Raw genomic sequence first — 26582 nt, 5'->3', positions numbered from 1 at the left:
TCTAGAATGTATTTCCTGAAACATTTACACTGTGAATTTATGGAGCCTGGAATGCCCCCTACTAAGTGAAATCCGGACCCATAACTCTAATATTGAGTGAAATTGCTGAACTCGTGAATACACTACAGTTGAACAGAACCAGCGAGCACAGATTTGTAAAAGGCATGTCATGCCAGACCAGCCGTATCAAGTTTTTTTTTTTAACAAATACCATGTTGAACCAATTGTGATGAAGAATATATAACTTTGTAGGAATACAATTAAGCTCACAGGGCAGACAGATGAAGGATTCAGTGCAGAAAATAGTGAAGAAATGCTTTTTGGAAGGAAGAGCAGTTGCTTGAAATATAGTAATAAACAGAGAAAAGCCAGCATAGATGGTTCAAATGAAAAAGAAGAATAGATTGAAAGGCTGAATAGTCTACTTCTGTGCCATAATATTCTGTGGGTGCAATCTTCCCAGTCACTGAACAATGTTAGCATTGACAAGAAAGTTGTGAGAATCATGTGAGATTGGTATCAAGGAGATTCATACATCAAGAGCAAAAAGACCCATGTTTCAATTAAGTGCTTAATGGCGCAATGAAATTCTCAGTTTTGAGCATCAAGTGGCCCATTTAGAGTCATAGAAATGTACAGCATGGAAACAGACCCTTCGGTCCAACCCGTCCATGCCGACCAGATATCCCAACCCAATCTGGTCCCACCTGCCAGCATCCGGCCCATATCCCTCCAAACCCTTCCTATTCATATACCCATCCAAATGCCTCTTAAATGTTGCAGTTGTACCAGCTTCCACCACATCCTCTGGCAGCTCATTCCATACACGTACCACCCTCTGTGTGAAAACGTTACCCCTGTAGATCTCTCTTATATCTTTCCCCTCTCACCTTAAACCTATGCCCTCTAGTTCTGGACTCCCCGACCCCAGGGAAAGGCTTTGTCTATTTACCCTATCCATGCCCCTCTTAATTTTGTAAACCTCTATAAGGTCACCCCTCAGCCTCTGAAGCTCCAGGGAAAACAGCCCTAGCCCGTTCAGCCTCTCCCTATAGCTCAATCCTCCAATTGGCAACATCCTTGTAAATCTTTTCTGAACCCTTTCAAGTTTCATAACATCTTTCTGATACGAAAGAGACCAGAATTGCACGCAATATTCCAACAGTGGCCTAACCAATGTCCTGTACAGTCGCAACATGACCTCCCAACTCCTGTACTCAATACTCTGACCAATAAAGGAAAGCATACCAAACGCCTTCTTCACTATCCCATCTACGTGCGACTCCACTTTCAAGGAGCTATGAACCTGCGCTCCAGTCGCATTCTAATCATTATCATCTTGCCTTATTAATATGCAGCTTTCCATTCTCCCACTGGATAGATACAAGACTTCTTGACATGAAAATCAGGGTGGTAACTATTGATTCCAGCTCACTGCTTGCTCCTCTTGCCTTGCATTACAGGCACTAGGCACCATGATTTCAGGGCTTCTCCATGGCCAGAGACTGAATGCAGCCCCTTCAGCAGGATCTTTAGGTCTTCTTTGGCAAAGCGAGGTGCTAATTTCACCAAAATTGACACTTAGTTGATTTCTGGTAAAAATTCAGCTCCATGTGTCCATTCTATGATTCTGTTCTATGATCTGACAGTGGTTCCAATCTGTCAGCACCTGGAAAAAAATGGGCAGAATGTGCAGCATTCACATTCTACTAACATGTACCTAAAAGTTGTAAATATGGTCCCCTGATTAGTGTAAGTTTCTGATTTGCAGATGTGAGCAGTATCACATTAAGTTTTGAGTCGGCATATTGTGTATCCATGTACAGAGTCCCTGACAACTGCATCAGGTGGGCCTTACACATCCAGGACACAATCAAAATGCCCCACCTCTAGTTTCCTATAGATCAAATCAGCAAGTAACAGGAGAAAATTGATCTCTGTTCCACCAGAAAGCATATGGCATGTAATATATACCATGGCTAGAACAGGGACAGGATTGGCTGTTGCAGGTTCCAGGATTTAAATGTTTTAGTAGGGTCAGAGGTGGGGGTAAAAGAGGGGGAGGTGTGGCATTGCTTGTCAAAGATAGTATTACAGTGGTGGAAAGGACGATGGATGAGGACTTGCCATCTGAGGTAGTTTGGGCTGAGGTTCGGAATAGGAAAGGTGAGGTCACCCTGTTAGGAGTCTTTTACAGGCCTCCCAATAGTCCTAGAAACGTAGAAGAAAGGATAGGGAAGGTGATTCAGGAGATGAGTGACAGTAATAGGGTGGTGGTTATGGGGGACTTTAACTTTCCTGATATTGATTGGGAAAGCTATAGCTCAAGTTCGTTAGATGGGTCAGTGTTTGTTCAATGTGTGCAGGAGAGTTTCCTGACACAATATGTAGACAGGCCAACAAGAGGTGAGGCCATACTGGATTTGGTTCTGGGTAACGAACCAGGCCAGGTGTTAGAATTAGAGGTAGGTGAGCACTTTGGGGATAGTGACCATAATTCGGTGATTTTTACTCTCGTGATGGAGAGGGATAAGTGTGTACTACAGGGCAAGAGTTATAGCTGGGGTCAGGGAAATTATGATGCGGTGAGGCATGACGTAGGATGTGTGGCTTGGAAAAGTAGACTCCAAGGCAAGAGTGTAAATGATATGTGGAGCTTGTTCAAGGAGCAACTATTGAGTGTCCTTGATAATTATGTACCTGTCAGGCAGGGAGGAAAGGGTCGTGCGAGGGAGCCGTGGTTTAATAAGGAATTGGAATCCCTTGTTAAATGGAAGAGGGCGGCCTATCTCAAGATGAGACGTGAAGGTTCAATTGGGGCGATTGAGAGTTATAGGGTAGCCAGGAAGGACCTGAAGAGAGAGCTAAGAGCAGCAAGGAGGGGACATGAAAGGTCCTTAGTCGGTAGGATTAGGGAAAACCCTAAGGCTTTCTATAGGTATGTTAGGAATAAAAGAATGACTAGGGTAGGAATAGGTCCAGTCAAGGATAGTAGTGGGAAGTTGCGTGTGGAGGCGGAAGAGATTGGGGAGACACTGAATGAATACTTTTCTTCAGTATTTACTCAGGAACAGGGCATTGTCGTCGATGTGAATATTGAGTCACAAATAAGTAGAATGGATGGCTTTGAGGTATGTAGAGAAGAGGTGTTGGAAATCCTGGAAAAGGTGAAAATAGATAAGTCCCCTGGGCCTGATGGCATTTATCCTAGGATTCTCTGGGAAGCAAGGGAGGAGATTGCAGAGCCATTGGCCTTGATTTTTATGTCCTCTTTGTCTACAGGAGTAGTGCCAGAAGACTGGAGGATAGCAAATGTGGTTCCCTTGTTCAAAAAGGGGAGTAGGGATAACCCTAGTAACTATAGGCCGGTGAGTCTCACTTCTGTTGTGGGCAAAGTCTTAGAGAGAATTGTAAGGGATAGGATTTATGCACATCTGGATAGGAATAATGTGATCAAGGATAGTCAGCATGGTTTTGTGAAGGGCAGGTCGTGCCTCACAAACCTTATTGAATTCTTTGAAAAGGTGACGAAGGAGGTTGATGAGGGGAAAGCGGTAGATGTGGTATATATGGATTTTAGTAAGGCGTTTGATAAGGTTCCCCATGGTAGGCTACTGCAGAAAATACGGAGATATGGCATTGAGGGTGAGTTGGAGGTTTGGATTAGGAATTGGCTGGATGGAAGAAGACAGAGGGTAGTAGTTGATGGCAAAGTTTCTTCATGGAGTGCCGTCACTAGCGGTGTTCCGCAAGGATCTGTTTTGGGACCATTGCTGTTTGTCATTTTTATAAATGACCTGGAAGAGGGGTTAGAAGGTTGGGTGAGCAAGTTTGCGGATGATACGAAAGTCGGAGGAGTTGTTGACAGTGAGGAAGGATGTGGCAGGTTACAGCAGGATATAGAGAAGCTGCAGAGCTGGGCAGAAAGGTGGCAAATGGAATTCAATGTAGCTAAATGTGAGGTGATTCACTTTGGGAAGAATAACAAAAAGATGGGGTACTGGGCTAATGGTCGGATACTTGGTAGTGTGGATGAGCAGAGGGATCTTGGTGTCCATGTACACAGATCTCTGAAAGTTGCCACCCAGGTAAATAGTGCGGTGAGGAAGGCATATGGCGTACTGGCTTTTATTGGTAGAGGAATTGAGTTCCGGAGTCCTGAGGTCATGATGCAGTTGTATAAAACTCTGGTGCGGCCGCATCTGGAATATTGTGTGCAGTTTTGGTCGCCATACTATAGGAAGGATGTGGAGGCACTGGAACGGGTGCAGAGGAGGTTTACGAGGATGTTGCCTGGTATGGAAGGAAGATCGTATGAGGATAGACTGAGACACTTGGGGCTGTTTTCATTAGAGAAAAGAAGGTTTAGGGGTGACTTGATTGAGGTGTACAAGATGATTAGGGGGTTAGATAGGGTTGACAGTGTGAACCTTTTCCCGCGTATGGAGTCGGGTATTACAAGGGGGCATAGCTTTAAATTAAGGGGGGGTAGATATAGGACTGAAGTTAGGGGTAGGTTCTTCACTCAGCGAGTCGTAAGTTCATGGAATGCCCTGCCAGCAGCAGTGGTGGACTCTCCCTCTTTATGGGCATTTAAGCGGGCATTGGATAGGTATATGGAGGATAGTGGGTTAGTATAGGTTAGGTGGGCTTGGATCGGCGCAACATCGAGGGCCAAAGGGCCTGTACTGCGCTGTATTCTTCTATGTTCTATGTTCTATCTGTCTGGTGGTAACCGCAGCTGTATTTAACATATTTATACATATCAGATCAGCAAATTAGAGTTATTTGTTGTTCACATTTGTAGTTCAGTGTATGGGAACTGCTTGCAAATTTCTGCATCTAGTTTAGAAGTTTTGAGTTTAAGCCCCACACAAGCCCCCCCCACTTCTCCGCATAATTAGAATACAACAACACGGCACAATCCTGAGAAAATTTTGCATTATTGGCACTGTCTTTTTATAGTTGTGTAAAATTGAAATCCTTTCTACCTACTTCAGTGACTTAGGAAAGGTCCAATGATACAATTTGAAGAGTACAGTTCTTCCATTAGCCTAGACAATATTTTCCCACAGATAATAAGACAAATACAGATTAACTGATTATTTATTGATGCTGCTGCAATTTTGAAATCTTGTGTGCATTCACCTAAGAATGATTTATTTCATATTTAGAGTTTGGAGAGGTTTTGAAGGGGAGGTGGTGGTGTAGTATCAATGTCACATGAGCATTAATCCAGAGACTCAGAAGAATGCTTTGCGGACATGAGTTCAAATCCCATCACGGCAAAAGGTGAAATTTGAACATTAGTAAAAATAATGGAACAAAAGACTCACCTAATTGTGAACATGCAACCAATTGTCACAAAAACTCATTTGGTTCACAAATGTCCTCTGGAGAAAGAAATCTGCCATTCTTGCCTGCTCTGGTCTACATAGGATTCTATTCTCACAGCAATATGATCGACTCTTAGCAGGCTTTGGGCAATTACAGATGGGGAATAAATGCTAACTTGTCCAGTAACACATACATCACATGAATGAATCAAAAGATTTCTGAGTGATATCTTTAACTGTGTTCATGCTTTCTGTGACCATACATTATTTCTTTTATTTCAAGAGTTATTTCTGTATTTTTACTTCAAGATCAATCAAGAAAGTAAGGGAAGAATAGCACTGAAATTGATTTTTTCCATCAAACCATTTGTCAATGGACCATCATCGAGTCTATCTAATGTATTTAATGTGAAGGCGAAGAACTAAAGGCAAATTTCAAAGGTTATGAATTGTTAGTAAAAGTGTCCTTTCCCCACAAAGTCACTAAATCTATAATTTTCCTTGCAGATAAATTTAAAAGATCCCATGGTAATGTTTCAGCAACAGCAAAATGTCCTCTTCGATCTCCCATATCCTAGGCCCTGGCAACAATAAAACACGAGTTGAGCATTTGCTGTTTGAGAGATCTTACATGTTCAATAGGCTATCACCTTTCTCTACGTAACAGTGATTGCATTCCCAACATAATCCACTTTGACATATCCTGAAGATATTGTAAGGCAGTATATAAAAGAAATTCTTTTATCTTATTTACTATGCCTAATTGCGTTTCCTAGATGTGATTTTCATGGTATCAGTAGTGTGTAATTGATCGCGTTTTGAGATCTGAGTTATTCTCCATGTCTACCTTTAAAACATTCAATCTTGTTTTTAGTCAGATTTGAACTCAGATCCTTTTCAAAATGGTTGATCATTACAAGCCATAACTATTTTTTATGCAAGTTTAGCATCAAGCACATTGTGAGTGGGATGTTTCATCTCATTTAAAGGTAAGAATCATATAAATGTCATTGATGGTAGCAGTTTTGAATCATGCCAAAGAACCAGTTTATTTAATGTAGAATGACTTTTCACTGGTTCCAGGAAGATTCCCTCTCTGATAATTCATGACACCCAGCTAACCATTTGAATAACCTTTGCTTTGTGAAAGACATGCCACAGGAGACAAAGGATATTGTGTACTTAATACAGTTTTAGGCCAATCTATCAAGTGAGACAATAATTTAATCTATTTATATTTGAGAAGTGAGTGAGTTCAGCAGAATGATAGGATCTTGTGCAAATTTCAGAAACTTTTCGGAAAGAGTTTTTCATATGATCTGAAGAGACTGTTCTATTGTTGTTACTCTACATTGTGAATCCACAACTAGAGCTTGAACTTTTAGGGGTTCTAGCAAAAAATTGACATTAGAATGGCAGCCTTCCAGCAAATGTCATACTAAATAAAGCTCAAGGCAGTTCCTCAGTTCCTATGGCAAATGCTTGAAATCTAATGGTAACTATACGCTGAGAAATTAAATCAAGCTCTCAAGCCAGCTGCAGTATACATGCCCTCACTTAATAAGGCCTTCAGCAAATTTGTCCACTTGCATCATGACACAACATGAAACTCAATGACCACAAGTGAGGAGTGCTATTGGTGAAAAAACAAGAGCGGCTGGTTTAGATACTAGCTGATAGTGAAAAATGAGTCTGGGAGGAGAGCTGATGGCGGCCAGCAGCAAGCTGAAGTTGGCAGGAGCACTCCTACTCTTCCTGACTCCAGAATGTACTCAGATGTTTTTCAAACTTGATATTTTGGTGTGAACTTCCATGAGTTAATTTGCACTAGTCCTGATAAACCAACTTCTAGGTTTGTGTATTTCCTCAGGTGTACCTCCTCTCACCTACCCTTCCTACCCAAGCTACTTCTAAAATGCTCTTACTTTTTTTTTAATGTAGCACTTTTAAATGCTCAATCCTTTCCTCATTTTGTTTAGAATACAGGTGGTTCTCCTATAACGCCATAGTTGTGTTCTAGCAAATCCTCGCTTAATAAAAATCGCTAATAGGAATAATGGGACCTAAGGGAAAAGTGGGGTTAGTGTTAGACCAGCAAAAAACATCACTCACAATTGCTCAAAAATCACCCAAAACCTTAATACAAAGTATAGCTTGAATGGATGTTTAAATTGCATTTATTAATGAAACAAAAGCAAATTTCCCCGTGTCTGCGTGGGTTTCCTCCGGGTGCTCTGGTTTCCTTCCACAGTCCAAAGATGTGCGGGCCAGGTGAATTGGCCATGCTAAATTGTCCATAGTGTTAGGTGCATTATTTAGAGAGATATGGGTCTGGGTGGGTTACTCTTTGGAGGGTCGGTGTGGACTTGTTGGGCCAAACAGCTTGTTTCCACACTGCAGGGAATCTAATCTAATCTAATCTAAACTTCACATATTACATAGAAAAAATATTGTTAATGCAGGGACAGAAGGTCATCATCCTCACCATCTTCAGGTGCAATTGTGGTTGCAGAAGTGGATGGCTGTGGTTGATTATCTACTGACTGTTTTTTGGGGGTTGGTTTAAAAAAGACATCCAGTTTTTGTTGCTTTGCCCTTTTTCTTCTATCTTGAAGAAGCTGTTCATAGGGTGCCAAGCAACCCTGGTGCATTCGGCGTTGCAATCGTTATCCTCTAGAGCTGCAACTGCGTTTCAATTTCCCTGAGGATACAAAAGAGAAGTGGAAAGCTCTTGTGGTGCTGCAAGCTGGACTTCATGTTTTTCATCTCCAGCTTCCACTTCCCTCTCAGTGACAAGCTGTTGTAGATCAACTGGAGCGAGATCTTCATATTGGGAGTCAAGCAGCTCTTCAACATTCTCACTTTCCACTTCTTCAAAGCCAACCTGCTTTGTAAGGGCAACACAATGCTCTTTGATTTTTGGGAGCTCCTCTGATGGTTCGCATCCTTTAACATCTTGAAAAAAAATCCAGGAGAAGCCACTGCCAAATTGCATGCAGGCAGTCCTTACTGGCATTACCCCCGGCCTCCACAATAATGTCAATAGCATTACGAATGTTAAAGCTCCTTCAAAATTGAAGAACACTGTCCTTATTGTCACCGTCAGTAGCTGCAATTAGCCTCTTGAATGTGCGTCTTAAATAATAAACTTTAAAAGCTGATATTGCACCTTGGTCCATTGGTTGAATGAGAGAAGCTGTGTTTGGAGGTAGAAATAGCACTTTGAAGTATTCAGAAAGCTCACCAATGACGGCAGGATGGCTTGGCGCATTATTCAGGATGAGAACCTTGAAATCCAAATTATTTTGCCTGCAATACTGTCTAAAAATATCTCCCAAAACATCAACAATAAGGTCAGAAAAAAATTTGCACCGTCATCCAACCTTTTTTTGCTTGACCTGAAGTAAACGCTAGGGTAGAGTTAAAGTAATTATTTAAAGCTCATGGATTGGCAGAGTGGTACGCTTAAAGCTTAAGCTTAAAGTTGCCACTGGCATTGGCACCCAACAGCAGCCAGATGATCCTTTGCTACCTTAAAGCCTGGAACATGTGCTTCATTCTTAGAAATGTAGGTTCTTGCTGGCATTTACTTCCAGTATGAACCAGTCTCATCCAAATTGAAGATTTGATCTGAGGTGCAGCCTTCTTTGTAATTTTTTTTTACTATGGGAAGAAATGCCTGCACACATTGTTTGTCTGCACAGGCAGATTCACCAAGTAATTTTATGTTGTGGAATGCATAGCGGTTCTTAAAACCAGCAAATCACCCACTGCTTGCACGACACGCAGGCACATTTGCAGGATTTTGGGCATTTTTCTTTTGATCTTCATAAATAGATAAGGCTTTTTATAGGGTCAGAAAAAAAATTGCATCATCATCCAATCTTTTTTGCTTGAGCTAAAGTAAATGTCCTAGAGTAGACTTAAGGTAACTTCTTGAAGGTTCATTGATTGGCAGAGAGGTACACAACCACAAGCTTTTATGGTGAGAAAGGTTGTCCCAGATCGCCTTTTTGTTTGATCTTCTATCCAAACACATGAAGCCTCTCCATCTCCTCAAGTTCCTTTGGCCATGACCTCACAGATTTACTGACACTCAGACTTGTTTCAGCAATGCACCTTGCTTTAATTTCTTCAGCGTTCCTCTAATGGTGTGTAAGGTAGCCTCCCTCAATCCTGTTAGGTGAGCTATATCACACATTGTCTCCTTACGCTCAAAACGCTTTATAATATCTAGCTTCTTTTCCAGTGTTATAGCCTTTCTTTTGCGTTCACCACCTACAATTTCATTACCAGCACGCTTACTAACATTCTTGTCACTAAGCCCCTCCATGATTTTAAAGAAAAGGATAATCTAGCAGTAGTGTGCCTATCACAGGAAGCTGCATAACGTACCTCTCACTGAAAGCTGCTCTGTCAGTAGCTGACACAGGAGCTTGTGCAGAACACCACGAAGAACAGTGCAGAGACCAGTGCATGTGCAGAACAACAAGGAGACTTCGGCACGGTCATCGGCGCATGTGCAGAGTGAAATGTGTGAAACGATCACCGCTGGAATTGGGCTATGGGAAACAGAGGTAAGCATTCTTGAAAATACTGTCCCCTTGTTTCTCAGCAAAGTTATAGCCAAATCGCGCTGCTGAAAATGTGCATTATTCCAGAATTACCTGCAGAGAATTGTGGTTGTGAAGAGTATGCCTAGAGTGCTCAGTTAAAAGCCTATATTAACTTTTTTCCCAGATGTACCAATAATATTAGTTATCCCAAGATTGTATGTATTTAAATGCCCAGAGTATAGTGAGCAAAATTGGGAAGGGGAAGCAGAAATTGCTCTTGGGGAATATGGCATTGTAGCATTGACAGAACTGGATAATTAATATCCCAGGTTATAAGCTTTTAGTTTATGGACATCTGCAGGACAAGTAGGGCTGTGATAGTTGGAGATTTCAATTACTATTGGGTAGAGTGGGATAAAGGTAGTATGTGCAGCATGAAAGGTGAGAAATTCCTGCAATGTGTGCAGGAAAACATTTTGGAACAGTACATTTCCTGTTCTACCAGCGAGGCAGCTGTACTGGATTTGGTCCTACAAAATGAGGTAGACTAAATGGAGATTGTCAGACTAGGGGAGCATTTAGAAAATTGCAATCGTAAGAAGCTCAATATTAAATTGGAAGAAGATAAAAAATAGTCAATGATTAAGATCCCAAACTGAAAGGGCAGATTTTCAGGGTCTAAACGTTGAACTAGAGCAAGTCAATTGGAAACACGCTTTGGATGAAAAATGGGAGAATTTCAAAAGAGGTGCAAAATAAGGTGCAAAATAAGTACATATCCATAAAAATTAAGTATAGGATATTCAAAGTTAGAATACCCTGGATAACTAAGGATATTGATGAGAAAATAAGGAAGACAAAAGAGGTATACATTATACACGCACAACCCAGATGGGCTCCTTCTTCAAGGACCGCAATTTCCCCCCCGATGTGGTCGACGATGCCCTCCACCGCATCTCTTCCACTTCCCGCTCCTCCGCCCTTGAGCCCCGCCCCTCCAACCGCCACCAGGACAGAACCCCACTGGTCCTCACCTACCACCTCACCAATCTCCATGTACAGCGCATCATCCGCCGTCATTTCCGCCACCTCCAAACGGCACCACCAAGGATATATTTCCCTCCCCTCCCCTATCAGCATTCCGTAAAGACCACTCCCTCCGTGACTCCCTCGTCAGATCCACACCCCCCACCAACCCAACCTCCACTCCCGGCACCTTCCCCTGCAACCGCAGGAGGTGCAAGACTTGCGCCCACACTTCCCCCCTCACCTCCCTCCAAGGCCCCAAAGGAAACTTCCATATCCGCCACAGATTCACCTGCACCTCCACACACATCATCTATTGCATCCTCTGCACCCGATGTGGCCTCCTCTATATTGGGGAGACAGACTTGCGGAGCGTTTCAGAGAACACCTCTGGGACACCCGGACCAACCAACCCAACCACCCTGTGGCTCAACATTTCAACTCCCCCTGCCACTCCACCAAGGATATGCAGGTCTTTGGACTCCTCCATCGCCAGACCACAACAAAACGACGGTTGGAGGAAGAGCGCCTCATCTTCCGCCTAGGAACCCTCCAACCACAAGGGATGAACTTGGATTTCACCAGTTTCCTCATTTCCCCTCCCCCCACCTTGTCTCAGTCAAATCCATCGAATTCAGCACCGCCTTCCTAACCTGCAATCTTCTTCCTGACCTCTCCGCCCCCACCCCAGTCTGACCTATCACCCTCACCTTGACCTCTTTCCACCTATCACATTTCCGACGCCCCCCCCCCCCCCCCCAAGTCCCTCCTCCCTACCTTTTATCTTAGCCTGCTGGACAAACTTTCCTCATTCCTGAAGAAGGGCTTATGCCCGAAACGTCGATTCTCCTGTTCCCTGGATGCTGCCTGACCTGCTGTGCTTTTCTAGCAACACATTTTCAGCTCTGATCTCCAGCATCCGCAGACCTCACTTTCTCCTTATACATTATACACCAGAATAATAATAGCTGTAGAAATTAGGAAGAGTACCTCAAATGCAGGTGAGAGGGAAGGTTGGAACATGGAAGACTAAAAGGGAGCAAGACGAAAGGATAGCAGACTGCATTAAAACAAATAATAAAATGTTCTTCAAACATATTAATAGTAAAAGATTAGTGAAAGCTAGAGTGGGGCAATAAGAAACATGCAGGGTAAACCGCTCCATGAAGCAAAAGGTATGGCAGAGCTACTAAATTAGTACTTTATTTCTGTATTTACCAAGTTAGAAAACGGTGGCAATGGCCCAGTTGAAAATGTGGGTATTGAGCACCTGAACAGTATGGTGACAGGTAAAGGAGAGAGACTAAAAAGGCTGACAGCACTCCAAGCAGAGAAGTTGCCAAGCCTAGATATAAGGCACTGTAGGTTGGTGAGTTACATAAGGGAGCAAATTGTGGAGCTGTCGACAGAAATGATGCAAGCCTTTCTAGACACAGGATTAGTTCCTGTGGACTGGAGAATTGCAAATTTGCTTTTGTTTAAGATAGGGGCAAAGGATAATCCAGAAAATTGCAGACCTGTCAGCTTGACAAAAATAGTCGTAAAACTGATGAATGCCATTTACGAGACAGGATAAATATACACAGAGAAAAATAAGTTAATACAAGACAGTCAACATGGCTTTGTCAAGATCAGGTCATGTCTGACTAATTTAACTGAGTTCTTTGATGAGGTGGCACAAGTGTCCCCACGGTAGACTATTGCACAAAATACAGAAGCATGGGATTGAGGGTGATTTAGTGGTTTGGATCAGAAATTGGCTTGCTGAAAGAAGACAGAGTGTGGTCATTGATGGGAAATATTCATCCTGGAGTTCAGTTAGTAGTGGGCTACTGCAAGGATCTGTTATGGGTCCAGTTGTTTGTCATTTTTATAAATGACCTGGATGAGGGCAGAGAAGGATGGGTTAGTAAATTTGCAGATGACACTAAAGTCAGATAGTGATGAAGGATGTTGTAGGTTGATAAGCTGCAGAGCTGGGCTGAGAGGTGGCGAACGCAGTTTAATGTGGAAAAGTGTGAGGTGATTCACTTTGGAAGAAGTAACAGGAATGCAGAATACTGAGCTAATAGTAAGGTTCTTGGTAGTGTAGATGAGCAGAGAGATTTTGGTGTCCAGGTATAAAGATCCTCGAAAGTTGCCACCCAGGTTGATTGGATTGTTAAGAAGGCATAGGGTGTGTTAGCTTTAATTGGTAGAGGGATTGAGGTTTGAAACCATGATATCATGCTGCAGTTATACAAAACTCTAGTGCGGCCGCACTTGGAGTATTGCGTACAGTTCTGGTCACCGCATTATAGGAAGGATGTGGAAGCTTTGGAAAGGGCTTTGAGGAGATTTACTAGGATGTCGCTTGGTATGGAAGGAAGGTCTTATGAGGAAAGGCTGAGGGACTTGAGGCTGTTTTCATTAAAGAGAAGGTGACTTAATTGAGACATATAAGATAATCAGAGGTTTAGATGGCCAATTCACCTAACCCACACATCTTTTGGACTGTGGGACGAAACCGGAGCACCTGAAGGAAATCCACGCCCAGACACAGGGAGAATATGCAAACTCCACACAGACAGTCACCCAAGGTGGGAATTGAACCCAGGTCTCTGGCGCTGTGAGGCAGCAGTGCTTACCACTATGCCACCGTGCCGCCCTATGTTCCATGTTCTACAGGAAATGGATGAAGGTAGTGTCGTGGATGTTGTATGCTTGGACTTCAGAAAGCATTCGATACAGTTCCAAAAGGCAGGTTGGTTAGCAAATTAGAAATTAGAAGAGGATAATTCTAAGAGGTTCTCTAGAAGAAGTTTTAGAGTGCGAATATACGATGGCTGAAAGCTATTTTGTTAATAGTAGAGACAACAGCTAATAGAAAAATTTGAGCAAGGATGTAAGGCTGAAGCATTGAAGGAGATGCATGATCATAGTGGGAAATTATGCATTGGAAACAGTGCAGTCTCTCGAACAAGGACATCTCTGTCGTATTGCACACTGAGTATCATGCCACTTGAATCTTCAGGATAATGAACCGTCTGATTAATGCTGATGGATTAACCTTCTAGGCTTCATAAATATTTACCAGAATTTAATATTGCTCCACTTGCTGACTAATATCAGTAAAAGCAAATCATTCCCTGCAACATTAATGATGCATGTAAAAACAATTATTTCTAAAAACAGTGCAATAAAATCTGAATTCCCAAGATAATAAAACTATGGATTTAAAAATGTATTCACCCCAGTGTGTATAACTATACAGAATCCCAAGTCACAAAATGTCCTTTGATTTGTGTCCCATTTAAAGTATTGTAGTGATTCAGAGATTTTGCCTAAAGCTGTCTAATGAAAACTCCATTAAGATGCAAATCATAGATGTGGCTGAGAAAAAGAGCTCATAGCAATCATGCGCAGAAGTGGTTCCATTTTCATATGTAATTAGAATATTGGATATCAAAGTAAAACAATGAATTAATTTTAATCCCTTCTGATCTGAAGTAATCAGTTCCAATAGAACTGATAAGAAAAGGATTTCTTAATCCTGTTGAGAAAATAGCAGCAATAGTTCACTCTGAAGCCAACTTTAAGATCAATGTTGGACGGATGTATTGGCATTTCTGGGATTTAAGGAAAAGCTTGATGCTTAGTATGAGGATCCTCTGCCAGAACTCCATGCTGTCAAAGTTATCTGTATCTTGGTTGGACAGGTTATTTTCTTCTCCCAAGCTTCTGGGCCAATGGTGTTTGAGCCACTTTGCTGATTACTAACTTTGTCCTTGTGTTTCCTCTGCAAATTATATTCATCTGGACTGTCATAGCAGTGGACCATATTTCTAGACTTCTTATGGAAATATTAAATATTAAATTACAATATATGTTTTTTTTAAAAATAGGAAATACAGCAAAAAGTTGACTGTGGATGTAAACTCAGTGATTGTCTGTCAAAACCCCTCATGGAATATGGGATATCTCGCCTGAAAAGGTGCCAAAGGCACTTCAAACAGCAGCTCTTGTAAGGAAGAGATGCAATTCAAAACAAACTGGACTGTGATCTCCTGTAGCTATGGAGGTAATGAGGGGTTAACAATCCTTCTCAGCAGAAGCCATCTCTTGTGGATAATGTCCCAAATTACAGGCATGTTTGAGCTTTACCCTTCTAGGAACATATTAAAAAAAATGGTTAAAAAACAACTGCAATCCTTTGTTTGAGTATGATTGTTGGCTGATGCGCTAATTGGTCAATTGTGCTATGAAAGTCACAGATTGAGAGTGATCATTAGATATCCCTGTAATGCAGGCAAAGCAAGGCTGTAATTTGACGGAAGTCAGGCAAGCCACTGAAGTCTCTGTCAAATAGGAAATTGAATAGAAAGTCTATTGGTTAAATTGCAAAACCAAGAATAATGCCAGCATCACCAGTACCATTTAACTTAACAGCCACAATGTCAACCATCTACTCCTCACAGAATTCAGAGACTGGTTCACATATCTATTTAAGAGCTATACTTTTGATCAACTCATATTTTGAATCAATGCAAGCTGTGATGTATTATATTTTCTCAGATTTAGTAGCTAATAAACTCACCTACTCTTTAACTGAAACAAGTCTGATTAGTTTGGCTACTTTTTAATACATAAATACATTTAGATTGGGAAATTCATCCATGAGGGAAAGGACCCATTTTAAAATTAAGTTTGTTATATCCAACTGAGACAGGGCTTAAATTAAGAAGGAGAACCAGTTCATGCTTCCTCTCCCCTGAGTATAACCATTTGACGCATCTTGTCTGGAATTGTAATGAATAGGGGACCCTCAGCTGGGGATAAGTTGTGATAGGACCCATCTTTGTGTCATTCTGTTTTACATTTTTGCATCACATTGCTGTTCATAATATCGCACCCAGGCTCCAGGATCACCAATATATTTTGAATTTCTAAAAAATGTTTTGGTTTATGTAGTCTCCCTCTCTCTCTCATATTGATCAATACTGTTTAATTACATAAATAATTATTCTTTAGGACTACTTACATATTGTACTACATATTTATTTGAAGATCTTCTGTAGATATTAATCTACAGTTATATTATTTCAGTACTAAATTTCTGATTTACTCCTGAGTGTTGGTCTTACCAAGCTTTAAAACCTTAGTTTGCGACTTACCTTCTCCCTCTTAAACATAATATTGAATTCAATTATATTATGAAATCTGTTACTCTCTCTTTCAAAATGCTGTTCAGTGAGGGCAATTACAAATTTCTAAACAGATTTGATGGATTATTGTTGGTTCTATAATATTGATATCTAGAACTAAGATGAGTTAATGGAATTGAAATACAGAAAAGCTATGATCTAGCTAAATAATGAAGCAGGTTAGGTGGTGAGGTGGTGCATTGAGCGGTTTGGTGGGGAGCGGGGTTGCTGTGAATAGGGTCCTTCTGTTCTAATGGTCCTTTTCTGTCATAATTGACTTTTCCATATATTAGTTTTAGGACTTAATTTAATTTGCATCTGTTGATGTCTATAAGTACTCAATTTATCCAAAAACAATTTTTGTTAATTACAGTAAATGAGTTTGTCTGGGGTTTCAACCATTGCTAATTGTCATTGAGATTGAATCACCTTTTCCAATACAACTGAGGTGGGCATTGCAGGAATCTGTACTGGGAACCAGTTATTCACAATTATCTCATGATTTAGATGAGGGAACTAAATGTAATATTTCCAAATTTGCAGATACAACAAAGCTGAATAGAAGGGTAAGTTGTGAAGAGGATGCAGAGATGTTACAGTTTGATTTGCACAGGCTGAGTGAATTGGCAAATGCATGGCAAATGCAGTATAATGCGCATGTGAGGTTATCCACTTTGGTAGCTAAAATAGGAAGCCAGATTATTTTTTAAATGGTTGTAAATTGGGAGAGGGGCGTGTTCAACGAGACCTGCATGTCCTTGTGCACCAGTTACTGAAAGTAAATGCGTGGGTACAACAGTCAGTGAAGAAGGCAAACTGTATGTTGGACCACATAGCAAGAGGATTCCAGTCCAGGAAGAAGTATGCCTTGCTGCAATTATACAAGGCATTAGCAACGCCAGATCTGGAATATTGTACACAGGTTTTGTCTTCGTATCTGAGAAAGGATGTTCTTGCTATAGAGGGAGCACAGGCTTACCAAAATGATACCTGGGATAACAGGATTGAAGTATGAGGAGCGATTGAGTTGGGTAGCATTGTATTCACTGGAATTTAGAAGTATGAGTGGGAACCTCAGAGGAATCTTTAAAATTCTAACAGGATTAGACAGGTTAGATGCAGGAAGGATATTCCCGATTGTGGGGAGTATAGAACCAGGGGTTATAGTTTAAGGACAAGGACATACCTATTAGGATTGAGCTGAGGAAATATTTCTTCGCCCAAAGCCAGTGGAAGCCACTACCAGGGAAGGTGATTAAGACCAAAACATTATGTGTTTTAAGAAGGAGAGAGGTATAGGTCTTGTGGCTAAAGGGATCAAGGGAAAAGGGGGGAGAGTGGAATTAGGGTATTGAGGTTGATGATCAGCTCTGATCATAATAAATGGCAGCGCAGACTCGAGGGGTTGAATGGCCTACTCCTGTTCCTAACTTCTATGTTTCTATTATTGGCTGTGAGAACACTTCAGAAGGCAGTTATGAAACCACCACACTGTAGTGAGTTTGGAGTCAAATCTAGGACAGACAAGAAAATGTCAGCACATTTCCTTCTCATCAGATGTGTTACTGTACACCTCTGGAATGAGTGGTTTAAGTAACTTGAAGCTGTCAGTTACCTGATGATCAAGTAGCACTCCAAAAGCTAGTACTTCCAAATGAACCTGATGGACTATAATCTGGTGTTGTGTGATTTTTAACTTTGTCCACATCAGTCCAACACTGGCATCTTCACTTCTTGACAAAAAATCTCATTGATTCATACATTTCACACAGTCCAAAGATTGTAGTTCCACCCGGACACTGGACTTTGAATGATAATTCAGGTTTGTGTCCCAATACTCGGGCATGGAAAGCACTCAGTAAAGGGACCATTCCTGATTGCTATGCTCTGTGAAGGCACACTGAATGAGAAGAAGGTCACTGGTCATTTTACCGTGTTCCTCCTGATGTACCTGGTGCAATGGTGGCTTTGTTGCTTCTGTTCTTGCCTCTAATCAAAGTTGGGAGATGTAGCTCCATTATTTGCTTTCTTACTGTGTTGTTGGTTAGCAGCAAGGAAATGTAGTTAAAGGCAAATGCAGTTTTCATCAGCTGGAGTGCTTTCCATGAAGCTGGCTATCAACTGGCAAGTGATAACATTCTCTGAGAGAAGAAATGTTTTGAACAGCAATCTTTCACTTGGCACTGGATAGAGCTCTTCAATTATACTGCTCAATGCCTTTCCGGTCTGTCACTTTCATTGATGCTCTTCCTGCTTGCACTTGCCTCAGTCACTGTGGGGTGCTGTGGACACACGATGCTCTAGTTGTACCAAGAGGGAATTCTAATGCTCAAGAAGATCGCTCACAACTACCGTCTCACTCCCCTCATTTGAATGGCGTCCTTGGGGTGGCATGGGGCTCAGTGGTTAGCACTGACTTTTTAATTGAACTGAAGTCCAATCTGAACTTTTTCCATTTCATGTGAGAAAACCCGGGGAACTGAGAGAACTCATCTCATGTTATTCTTTGAGTTTGAATTTTTGGCCCCTTTTTTTAAAAGACTATCTCTCTGCAGATTTGCAAATCCCTGCAAATATTATTGTCTTTGTGTGAATGTGTTTGGGATTAAAGTAATATCGTTCCAGAATACAGCTTAGTTGTTAGCCAGTTTTGATGCTTGTTTAAAGAATAAGTTTTGTTTCTGATTAATTTCAATTTTATTAAAGAAACTGAGTGAAAATCTCTTTTAATCTAGATAAGGTTAAACGAGAGGCATAATTTGGCAGATTGTGTAATTGAATTAAAAGGTACACAAATGGTACAGTTCATAGAGTAGTGGGACTTGATTACCAGCAAATGTGTCTTGTAGAGTTTGAGCATACATCTCTCCCATTCCTTGATTTATGCTGTAATTCTTGAAGAAAGCACAGCCTGCTAGAAACTGTGAATATATCCTGCTTTGGGAGAGTGCTGAGATTCACAATGATACAAGGTGGAAGGTAGGGCCAGGCCAGATAGTTGTGAAAGCTAGGGAATCATGGGCTAGACCAATATAATGATTTGTCCATGATTTGCTACAATATAAAATGATGATGGGAAAACTAAAGAGGTTGGCTGAGTAGAGTATCAAATTATACTAGAGCAAGTGAGGAAATCAGGCCCAGGGAATAGAATTTGAAAGACTAATATTCATGGAGTGAAAATAAGTTAGAGCTTAAATCCTAGGAAGAAATGTTAAGGCTGGTGTTGACCTTTGAGATAAGTGAATAATGGAGGTACAGCTCAGAACGGATTGATGGTTATATTGAATGAAAAGGTTAGCCATGGAACTAGAGGAATACAGGAAGTCCATGGTATAGTGAATGGAGGCGTAAGAGTGACGTTTAAACAATGGCTTTACATGGGAGAAGGTTTGGGGACGAGATAAAGATTAGAACTAGAATGTTGGCTCACAGCTATGGAATAAGAACAGGAAAGCAATAGGCTATGGGGCTGCATTATAAGTGTGGACAGATTGGTTCTACTCTATAAAATAGTGCACAATGTGCAGACAGTCAATATAAAATAGGAATGGGAATCAATTAACAAAATATTAATCTTCATTATAGTCAATTTTTATTCCAATTTTTCAAAACCACGTTTGCAGCGGTTTTCTTGATTTGTGTGTTCACAGGTTACAGCAACAAAATCAGTGAATTGGGAGAGAATTCGGTTTTTATTTCATCCATCACTAAACTTCAACAAAATAAGCAACAAATTAGAAAAAAACAGACAATAACCATTTGTTTTTAAACAGTTTGGACATATCACTTGAAAGAACTTGAATGACCATTCCAATTGTCTGACATTTTCACGATCACAAGATAAGGTCATGTAATTTTAACGATAAAATACTTTTATAGTGCTTGTTAATGGACTGTGTGTGACAAAACATTGATAGCAATGTGTGTTTAAAGTAGCATATCACCACCAAAGCAAGGTTTTTAAATAGCTGACTGAAATATAAAGTAATTGATGTCAAAGTTTAATCTTGCAGTAAGTGCTCTCAATAGTGGATTGTGATCATTGTTTGTCGTATATCTATTTTGTTCATAACCTAGCTGTCAACATGAACAAATTTCTTCAGTAGAGTACAGATGCACTGCCTGCTGTGCTTCTCACTTTTTTTTATTTTTAAAATTGGGAAACTTTGTTCTTTTCTCAAATTAGGAAGGAAACCAGTATTTACCAATTAACTACTCATAGATAGTTTAGGAGTGTGTTGGCGAGCACTGATTTTGGAGGTCGTTGTTGTTAATGCTATATTATTCACCCGGTTCACCATGCACCAAATGACAGGAAATTATACTTAAAGTTTATACTTTCACCACCTTCATTGATAAATGAAACATCCTAACGACGGTGATTTTGTAAGCAAACAACATTCCTTATCAACTGAAACTTGTCCTTTTCATCCTTTGGACTGAATTAGCCCAGCATTATAAACTATTAATAGCTTGAAAGCAATGTTCCACTTTATGTAGTATTTTTGCTTTGGCTTTGCTAATTTAAACATGGAATCTAACCAATCTTTATAGCAAAAAAACTACAAATAAAATTGTAATTAAACAATTTATTGAAGAGATTGTGTGCAGAAGTGCAACGTTCTTGAAAACAAGTGACAAGGGGCTATTTCACAGGTTTCATGAGAGATTTCCCTAATGAGAAATAACCCTCAATTTGAGGAAGTGGTGCAGGAGGGCAGTTGAAGTGGCAATAACTCCACTGAATAAGGAAATTGGTATCTCATGAAATACGTACAAGACCTTGATGGTAATTACATTCACTCCAGAGGACAGCCCTCCCAAATGAATAATTAGGAGAACAACTTAGGTAAATAAGCACAAATGTTATTTAGCAAGTGTACTTCCCCAGGTCCCACAGGAATGTTCAGTCCTCTACCAATTTTCCTTTTCCTCACAACTGTGAGATCTTTACAACACTTTGCATTGTGGAGCTTCATACTGACATGCTCAAATTGATAAAGTCACTCACTACCTTAGGCATACCATGTTTTCTTAAGGATGCCTTTCCCTTTGAAGATGAAAGCAATTTTTTCTAGATTATCATCAGAAGCCAACTTGACAAACAGACTGTGTACGATTGACAAGTTAACACATGACTGCTTCGATCCAAGGGAATCAAATAATTATCATGTTTTGGAAAGCCACATGTTGACATGGAACAATAAAAACATTATTATATCAGCCATCCTCTTGAATTAGTTGACAAGGTTACAGTTTAGATAATTCACTGCATGTTTTGTATAACATGTACATAATCAAATTAGCAAAGTGATGCAGATTATTTACATTGTAGTTGACTGTGTAGATTAGTTATTTACACATAACCATAAAGGAAGTTTTCAAAATATATCTCAAAGTTGTTGTTGGCTGATGCCATACCAAACAGAACACAATTATTGTTTTCTAACAGATGATCAACTTTCTCATAAAAGCTAAATGGAAGGTATCTGATGCTAAAGCATACTTTTCAAAATCTTAGGAGTTCTATTTGATTCTGAGATGAGTTCCTGACCCATTATTGCTCCACTATCAGTATCAATTATTCCCCCTCAATGCCATCTTCCCTTCTCTGCTTCAGCTCAGCTCAGCTCTGCTGAAATCCTCATTCATGTCTTTGTTATTTCTCAACTATTACACAACATTTCTTGCCAGCCTCCCACATCATACGTTCCATAAACATGTGCATCCAAAATCCACACTATTTGTTCTTATGTCATAGAGATGTACAGCAAGGAAACAGACCCTTCAGTCCAACAAGTCCATGTCAACCAGATATCCCAACCTAATCTAGTCCCATTTGCCAGCACTTGGCCCATATCCCTCTAAACCCTTCCTATTATATAGCCATCCAGATGCCTTTTAAATGCTGTAATTGTACCAGCCTCCACCACTTCCTCTAGTAGCTCATTGCATACACGCACCACCCTCTGCATGAAAAGGTTGCCCCTTAGGTCCCTTTTATATCTTTCCCCTCTTACTCTAAACCTATGCCTTCTAGTTTTGGACTCCCCCACCCCAGGAAAAAGACTTTGCATTTTAACCTATCCATCCTAACTCTCATCAAATCTTGTCCACCTCTAACCTCATGGGCTGTTGACTTGGTCCATATTGTGGCAAGATTTGAAATTTAAACTTAACAACTTTGCTTACGATTCTATACATTACCTCATTACTGCATGACTCTGAAACCTCCTCAGATCTACAACTCTGAGATTTCTGTAACTTCTCTAATTCTGGCCTCATGCACATCCCAATTTTCTTTGTTTGACCTTTAGAAGCTGTGCCTGCAGCTGTGAAGATTCTTAAGTTCTTGAAATCCCTCCTTAACTTCTTTGCCTTTGTATGCCTTGCTCCTTTTAAGAATCATCTTTAAACTTACCTCATTGACCAATCTTTTGGTCACCTGTCTTAATGTCTTCCTATATGATTCAATGTCCAATTTTGTTTGATAATACCTCACATGAAGCAGCTTGGGATATACTTAAGGTGCTATGTAATTTCAAACTGTTTTTGTTAGTATCCCAAACTTAACAACTGACATCAAAAGAAGAGCTGTCAGGAATGATTTTGTAAATGAGTGCTCTTCAGCCCATGTGTCTCAAGGCATGTTATACAAACATATTAGGTTATTAATGTTGTAAAATACAGGTAAAGTAAATTGGTCCCCAGTTCAGCAATAGGTCTCTGCCCAGACCTCACCTAAAATAGATGAGCAGGAAGTAACACTTCATGTAGTTAGTCCCTAACAATTCCAACAAAGGAGGAGGCAGAACTCGTTCAGATAGAGGAGGGGTGGTCATAGATAAAGATACAGTAAGTAGTCTTATCAATCTCATACAGATAGTCATGGTCTCAGTAGTCATCTGCCAGTCTTTTTTATTTAGTTAGAAAAGTAGAAGGGCGTTAGGAAAAGGAGCATAATACTGAAATTTTGAAAACACCACATTCATTGGAACAATCAAAGATTATTTGTTCACATATCAAAGTCTGTCACTTGTTTATTATGCAGAAAAATAAATGTTCAGGTGGAAAGGAAAACAAGTGGATTAAACTGTTGGAAATTAAACAGGAAAAATAACTGGCAAGTTCAACATAAAACTCATATCCAGTTGAAAAATATGCTCTCCAATTATGTTGCTTTCTGGACCCACATAAAGAACTGGTCAATTATTGTCTTCTGCACTTCTCATATCTGGAATTGTGATCTCATCTTTCTTTACTATGGCTCACTCCAATTCTGAATGAGAATTAAAAATGCAAGTTTGTATGCTAACCCTCATCTTTGAAACAAAGCTGTATGACAGTTAAAGTGGACTCACTTTGGTGTGTTTTTGAGATGGAAAACAGAGGTGCTAAATTTAGGGAGGCAAACCCCTGCACCTGAATAGCATCAAAGCTAAATCTATCCAAAACCACATTGAATTGGACATTGTAGAGGTATCCTTGGCAATTGGCAATCAGCTAGAATACTGGCCCAGATTTTCCTGTTAGCAGCAAAGCAGATGTGTTTGCCATGTCCGCAATTAAGAATAGGAGCTTGCATAGTTCGCTGGGAGCAATGAAAATTTCAATTTCTTTCAGGGGGACCGATTCATGGTTAGAAAAGAGGGATAATTTGACAATTGGAGGTGTTGGTGAGACCACTAACTGGTAGATGTGGATCTGGGAAGAGACAGGGGGCTCTCAGGCTTGCTGTACTAACCATGCTTCACTGCCACCAACCCCAATGCCAATTGTCAATTAACAGAGTGCCCACTTACTGCAGATTAAAATCAAGGGGCCAGAATTGGAGGAAAAAATAGATTAAAATTGCAGGATTAGGAAGGGGAAAAACAATGAGGCATTTGAAAAGAATGTTATGAATTTTGAAGTGGAGGTTTTGCTGAACTGGGAGACACATAAGTAAGCAGGTATAAGTGTGATGAGCAAATTGAGCTTAGTAAGATTTAATATTCAGGCACACGATCTTGGATGAATGTACACTGCATTTCGAAACTAGTGGAATAGTTAGGTGTGAAGGCAACAAAGCATGAATAAGGGGATGGAGACAGATGCTGTTACAGAGATTGAAGCACATGAGCTTCGTGCATTTGATCAGATAAGGGTATGAAGCTCACTTCAGGATCAAGACGATTGCCATAATTGCAAGTGCTAAATCAGCCTCAGACAAGGGCAAGAATTAAGTTAATTGGTAGGGAATAGAATTGGTAGTGGGCATTGAAACCATTGACTATATTGTCAATAATGTCAATATTTAATTGAAGGCTATTTGATCATCTGATACTTGAAGTCGGATACACAGCATGACAGGCAGTGAAGTGGTTGATAGAGCTTCTGGTGATGTCATCCCCTACAGCATCAATTTTTTAACATTTATTCATAGAAACGGAGTGTTACTGGTATGAACAGAATTTATTGTCTTTATTGCCTGAGGAAAGGTCTTGTGAACCACTGTTGTTCATGTTGTGTAGGAACACCCGCACTGCCGTTAGGAAAGGAGTTCTGGGAATTTGATCTCTGTCTCCAACCATAGGCTGCGTAGTGATCCATGGTGTTGCATTCACCATCCCAATTGCTCTTTATGTAATTATAGGTACTACATGTCAAAATGTCTGAAAACTGTCTAAAAATGGGCATTTTCTTTCTGGGTACTAACGAGCAATTACAACATTTATCTAATTTACTCTTTTCTGTTGTATTCACTATTCAGCAGTTGTCCTAGACTCGACTTTTCACTATCCAACTCTTTCATAGATTGAACCTTTCACTAAAAATGTGATTTAAACATAGACCAAGAATTTATTGTGAGGTTTTATGTGTTATGGAAAGGGTAATCCAAAATTCAGGAAAATCTGCATTTGGGTTAAGTTTTTTTTGGTCTGGCAGGTACCTGATTTCAGACTAGGACCTGGACTTAAATTCATTTGAAGTGGTTGTCTTAATAATAGAAATTCCCTGAACCCTCTAGGTAGGCAGGTTTGAAATGGATTGCTTTCAAACACATATTGAGAATTATATATTAATAATATTTAGTTTTATTTCCTTTTGCAATATGGTTAGATTTAGTTCAGTCAATATTCACTCTATTGATCATTCAGAAAAGAAGTTGAACAAGATCCTGCTTCAGAGAGAGAGAGAAAGGTTTAAGATGACTAGATGACTAGACTCGGTCTCTGAAGATGATGTTGGCCAAGAGGGTTCACCTATTCACAGCAATTTTTTTTTATCCCATCAGGATTTAGCAGTATGGAATGGACCTACCTTGTGCTGAGATTACACCTTTTATCAAGGCAATTCCTAGGAGATCATCTTTTCCAGAGGCTCTATTCTCCAAGGAAAGGCACCTGGCACCAACGGTTGCCCAAAGAATGCCTGTAAAATCCCAGCCATGAAATCACAGTGAGCCAGACAGTGCTTCAGCTACTAATGGCCAATTTAGGATTATCAGTTGTCCTCATAATGTGGCTCACGTACCCTTGCTAGGAGATATATATTGACATGCAAAGACCTGTCAATTGCGATATAAATTGTTGCTTCCTTTGAAATTTGATACTCTTGAGTTTGTCCTGATGAGTGCAGACAAAAAACTTCAACAGTATGTTGCTTATTTTAGCAATACTCAAGTTCTGTAGCACCAAGTGATTGAAATTACTACTAAAACAGAAATTGCTGGATAAGTTCAGCAAGTCTGGCAGCATCTGTGGAGAGAAATCAGAGTTAACATTTTAGGTCGAGTGACCCTTCTGAACAATTTCTGTTTTTGTTTCTGATTTACAGCATCCACAGTGCTGTTTAGTTTAATTATCATTTTGTTTGAAATTATTGAGTTGGATAGTTAAGGGAAAACCAATGATGCAAAGTATTTGTATTTAAAAGTGTATTGCAAAAGGTGCCACACAAGAAGTTATTACACAAATTAGAATTTCTAGGATTGGGGATTGTATTTTAGCCCGGATTAGACATTGGTTAACAACAGAAAACAGGAATATATGGCTTATTTTGAAGTTAGCAGTCTGTAACTAGTGGAATAGTGGATCTAAGCTTGGGCTGTAGCTATTATAATTTATATCAAGGATCTAGGTAAGGGATTCAGGTGTAAGTTTGAGAAAAAGTCAGGTGGGAAAGCTGTAAGCAAGACATAAAGATGCCGCAAAAGAATTTGTAATGGTTATCTTAAAGGTTAACCTTAGTTGATGATATATGTGGATAAATGTGAAGTTGTTCAGCTTGGCAAGAAGAATAAAAAATCAGAATATTTAAAAAATGTTGATAGAGTAGAAAATGTTGGATGTTCGTGGTATCTGGGTACACTTGTATATGAAATAATGTTTATGTGCAGGAAACAATTAACAATCGAACAGATTGTTGGGTGATACTATGAAGGAAATGGCATGCAAGAGTAAGGAGGTTTGTTATAATTATAAATGGTTTATTGA

General features: G+C 40.1%; 1 protein-coding gene and 1 pseudogene across 4 annotated transcripts in view; both read right to left on the bottom strand.

The window, feature by feature from the left end:
- The window catches only part of tmem132e (transmembrane protein 132E), a 726703-nt gene that overhangs the window by 33003 nt on the left and 667118 nt on the right, over positions 1 to 26582 (bottom strand). The gene's annotated exons all lie outside the window — the stretch shown is intronic.
- On the bottom strand, positions 7790 to 9669 carry LOC148141916 (putative CENPB DNA-binding domain-containing protein 1; annotated as a pseudogene).

Source organism: Chiloscyllium plagiosum, unplaced genomic scaffold (assembly GCF_037043375.1).
Source record: "Chiloscyllium plagiosum isolate Xiang-an unplaced genomic scaffold, Cpla_swu_hap1 HiC_scaffold_31, whole genome shotgun sequence".
Lineage (NCBI taxonomy): Eukaryota > Metazoa > Chordata > Chondrichthyes > Orectolobiformes > Hemiscylliidae > Chiloscyllium > Chiloscyllium plagiosum.
This window is presented reverse-complemented; position numbering and strand designations above follow the sequence as displayed.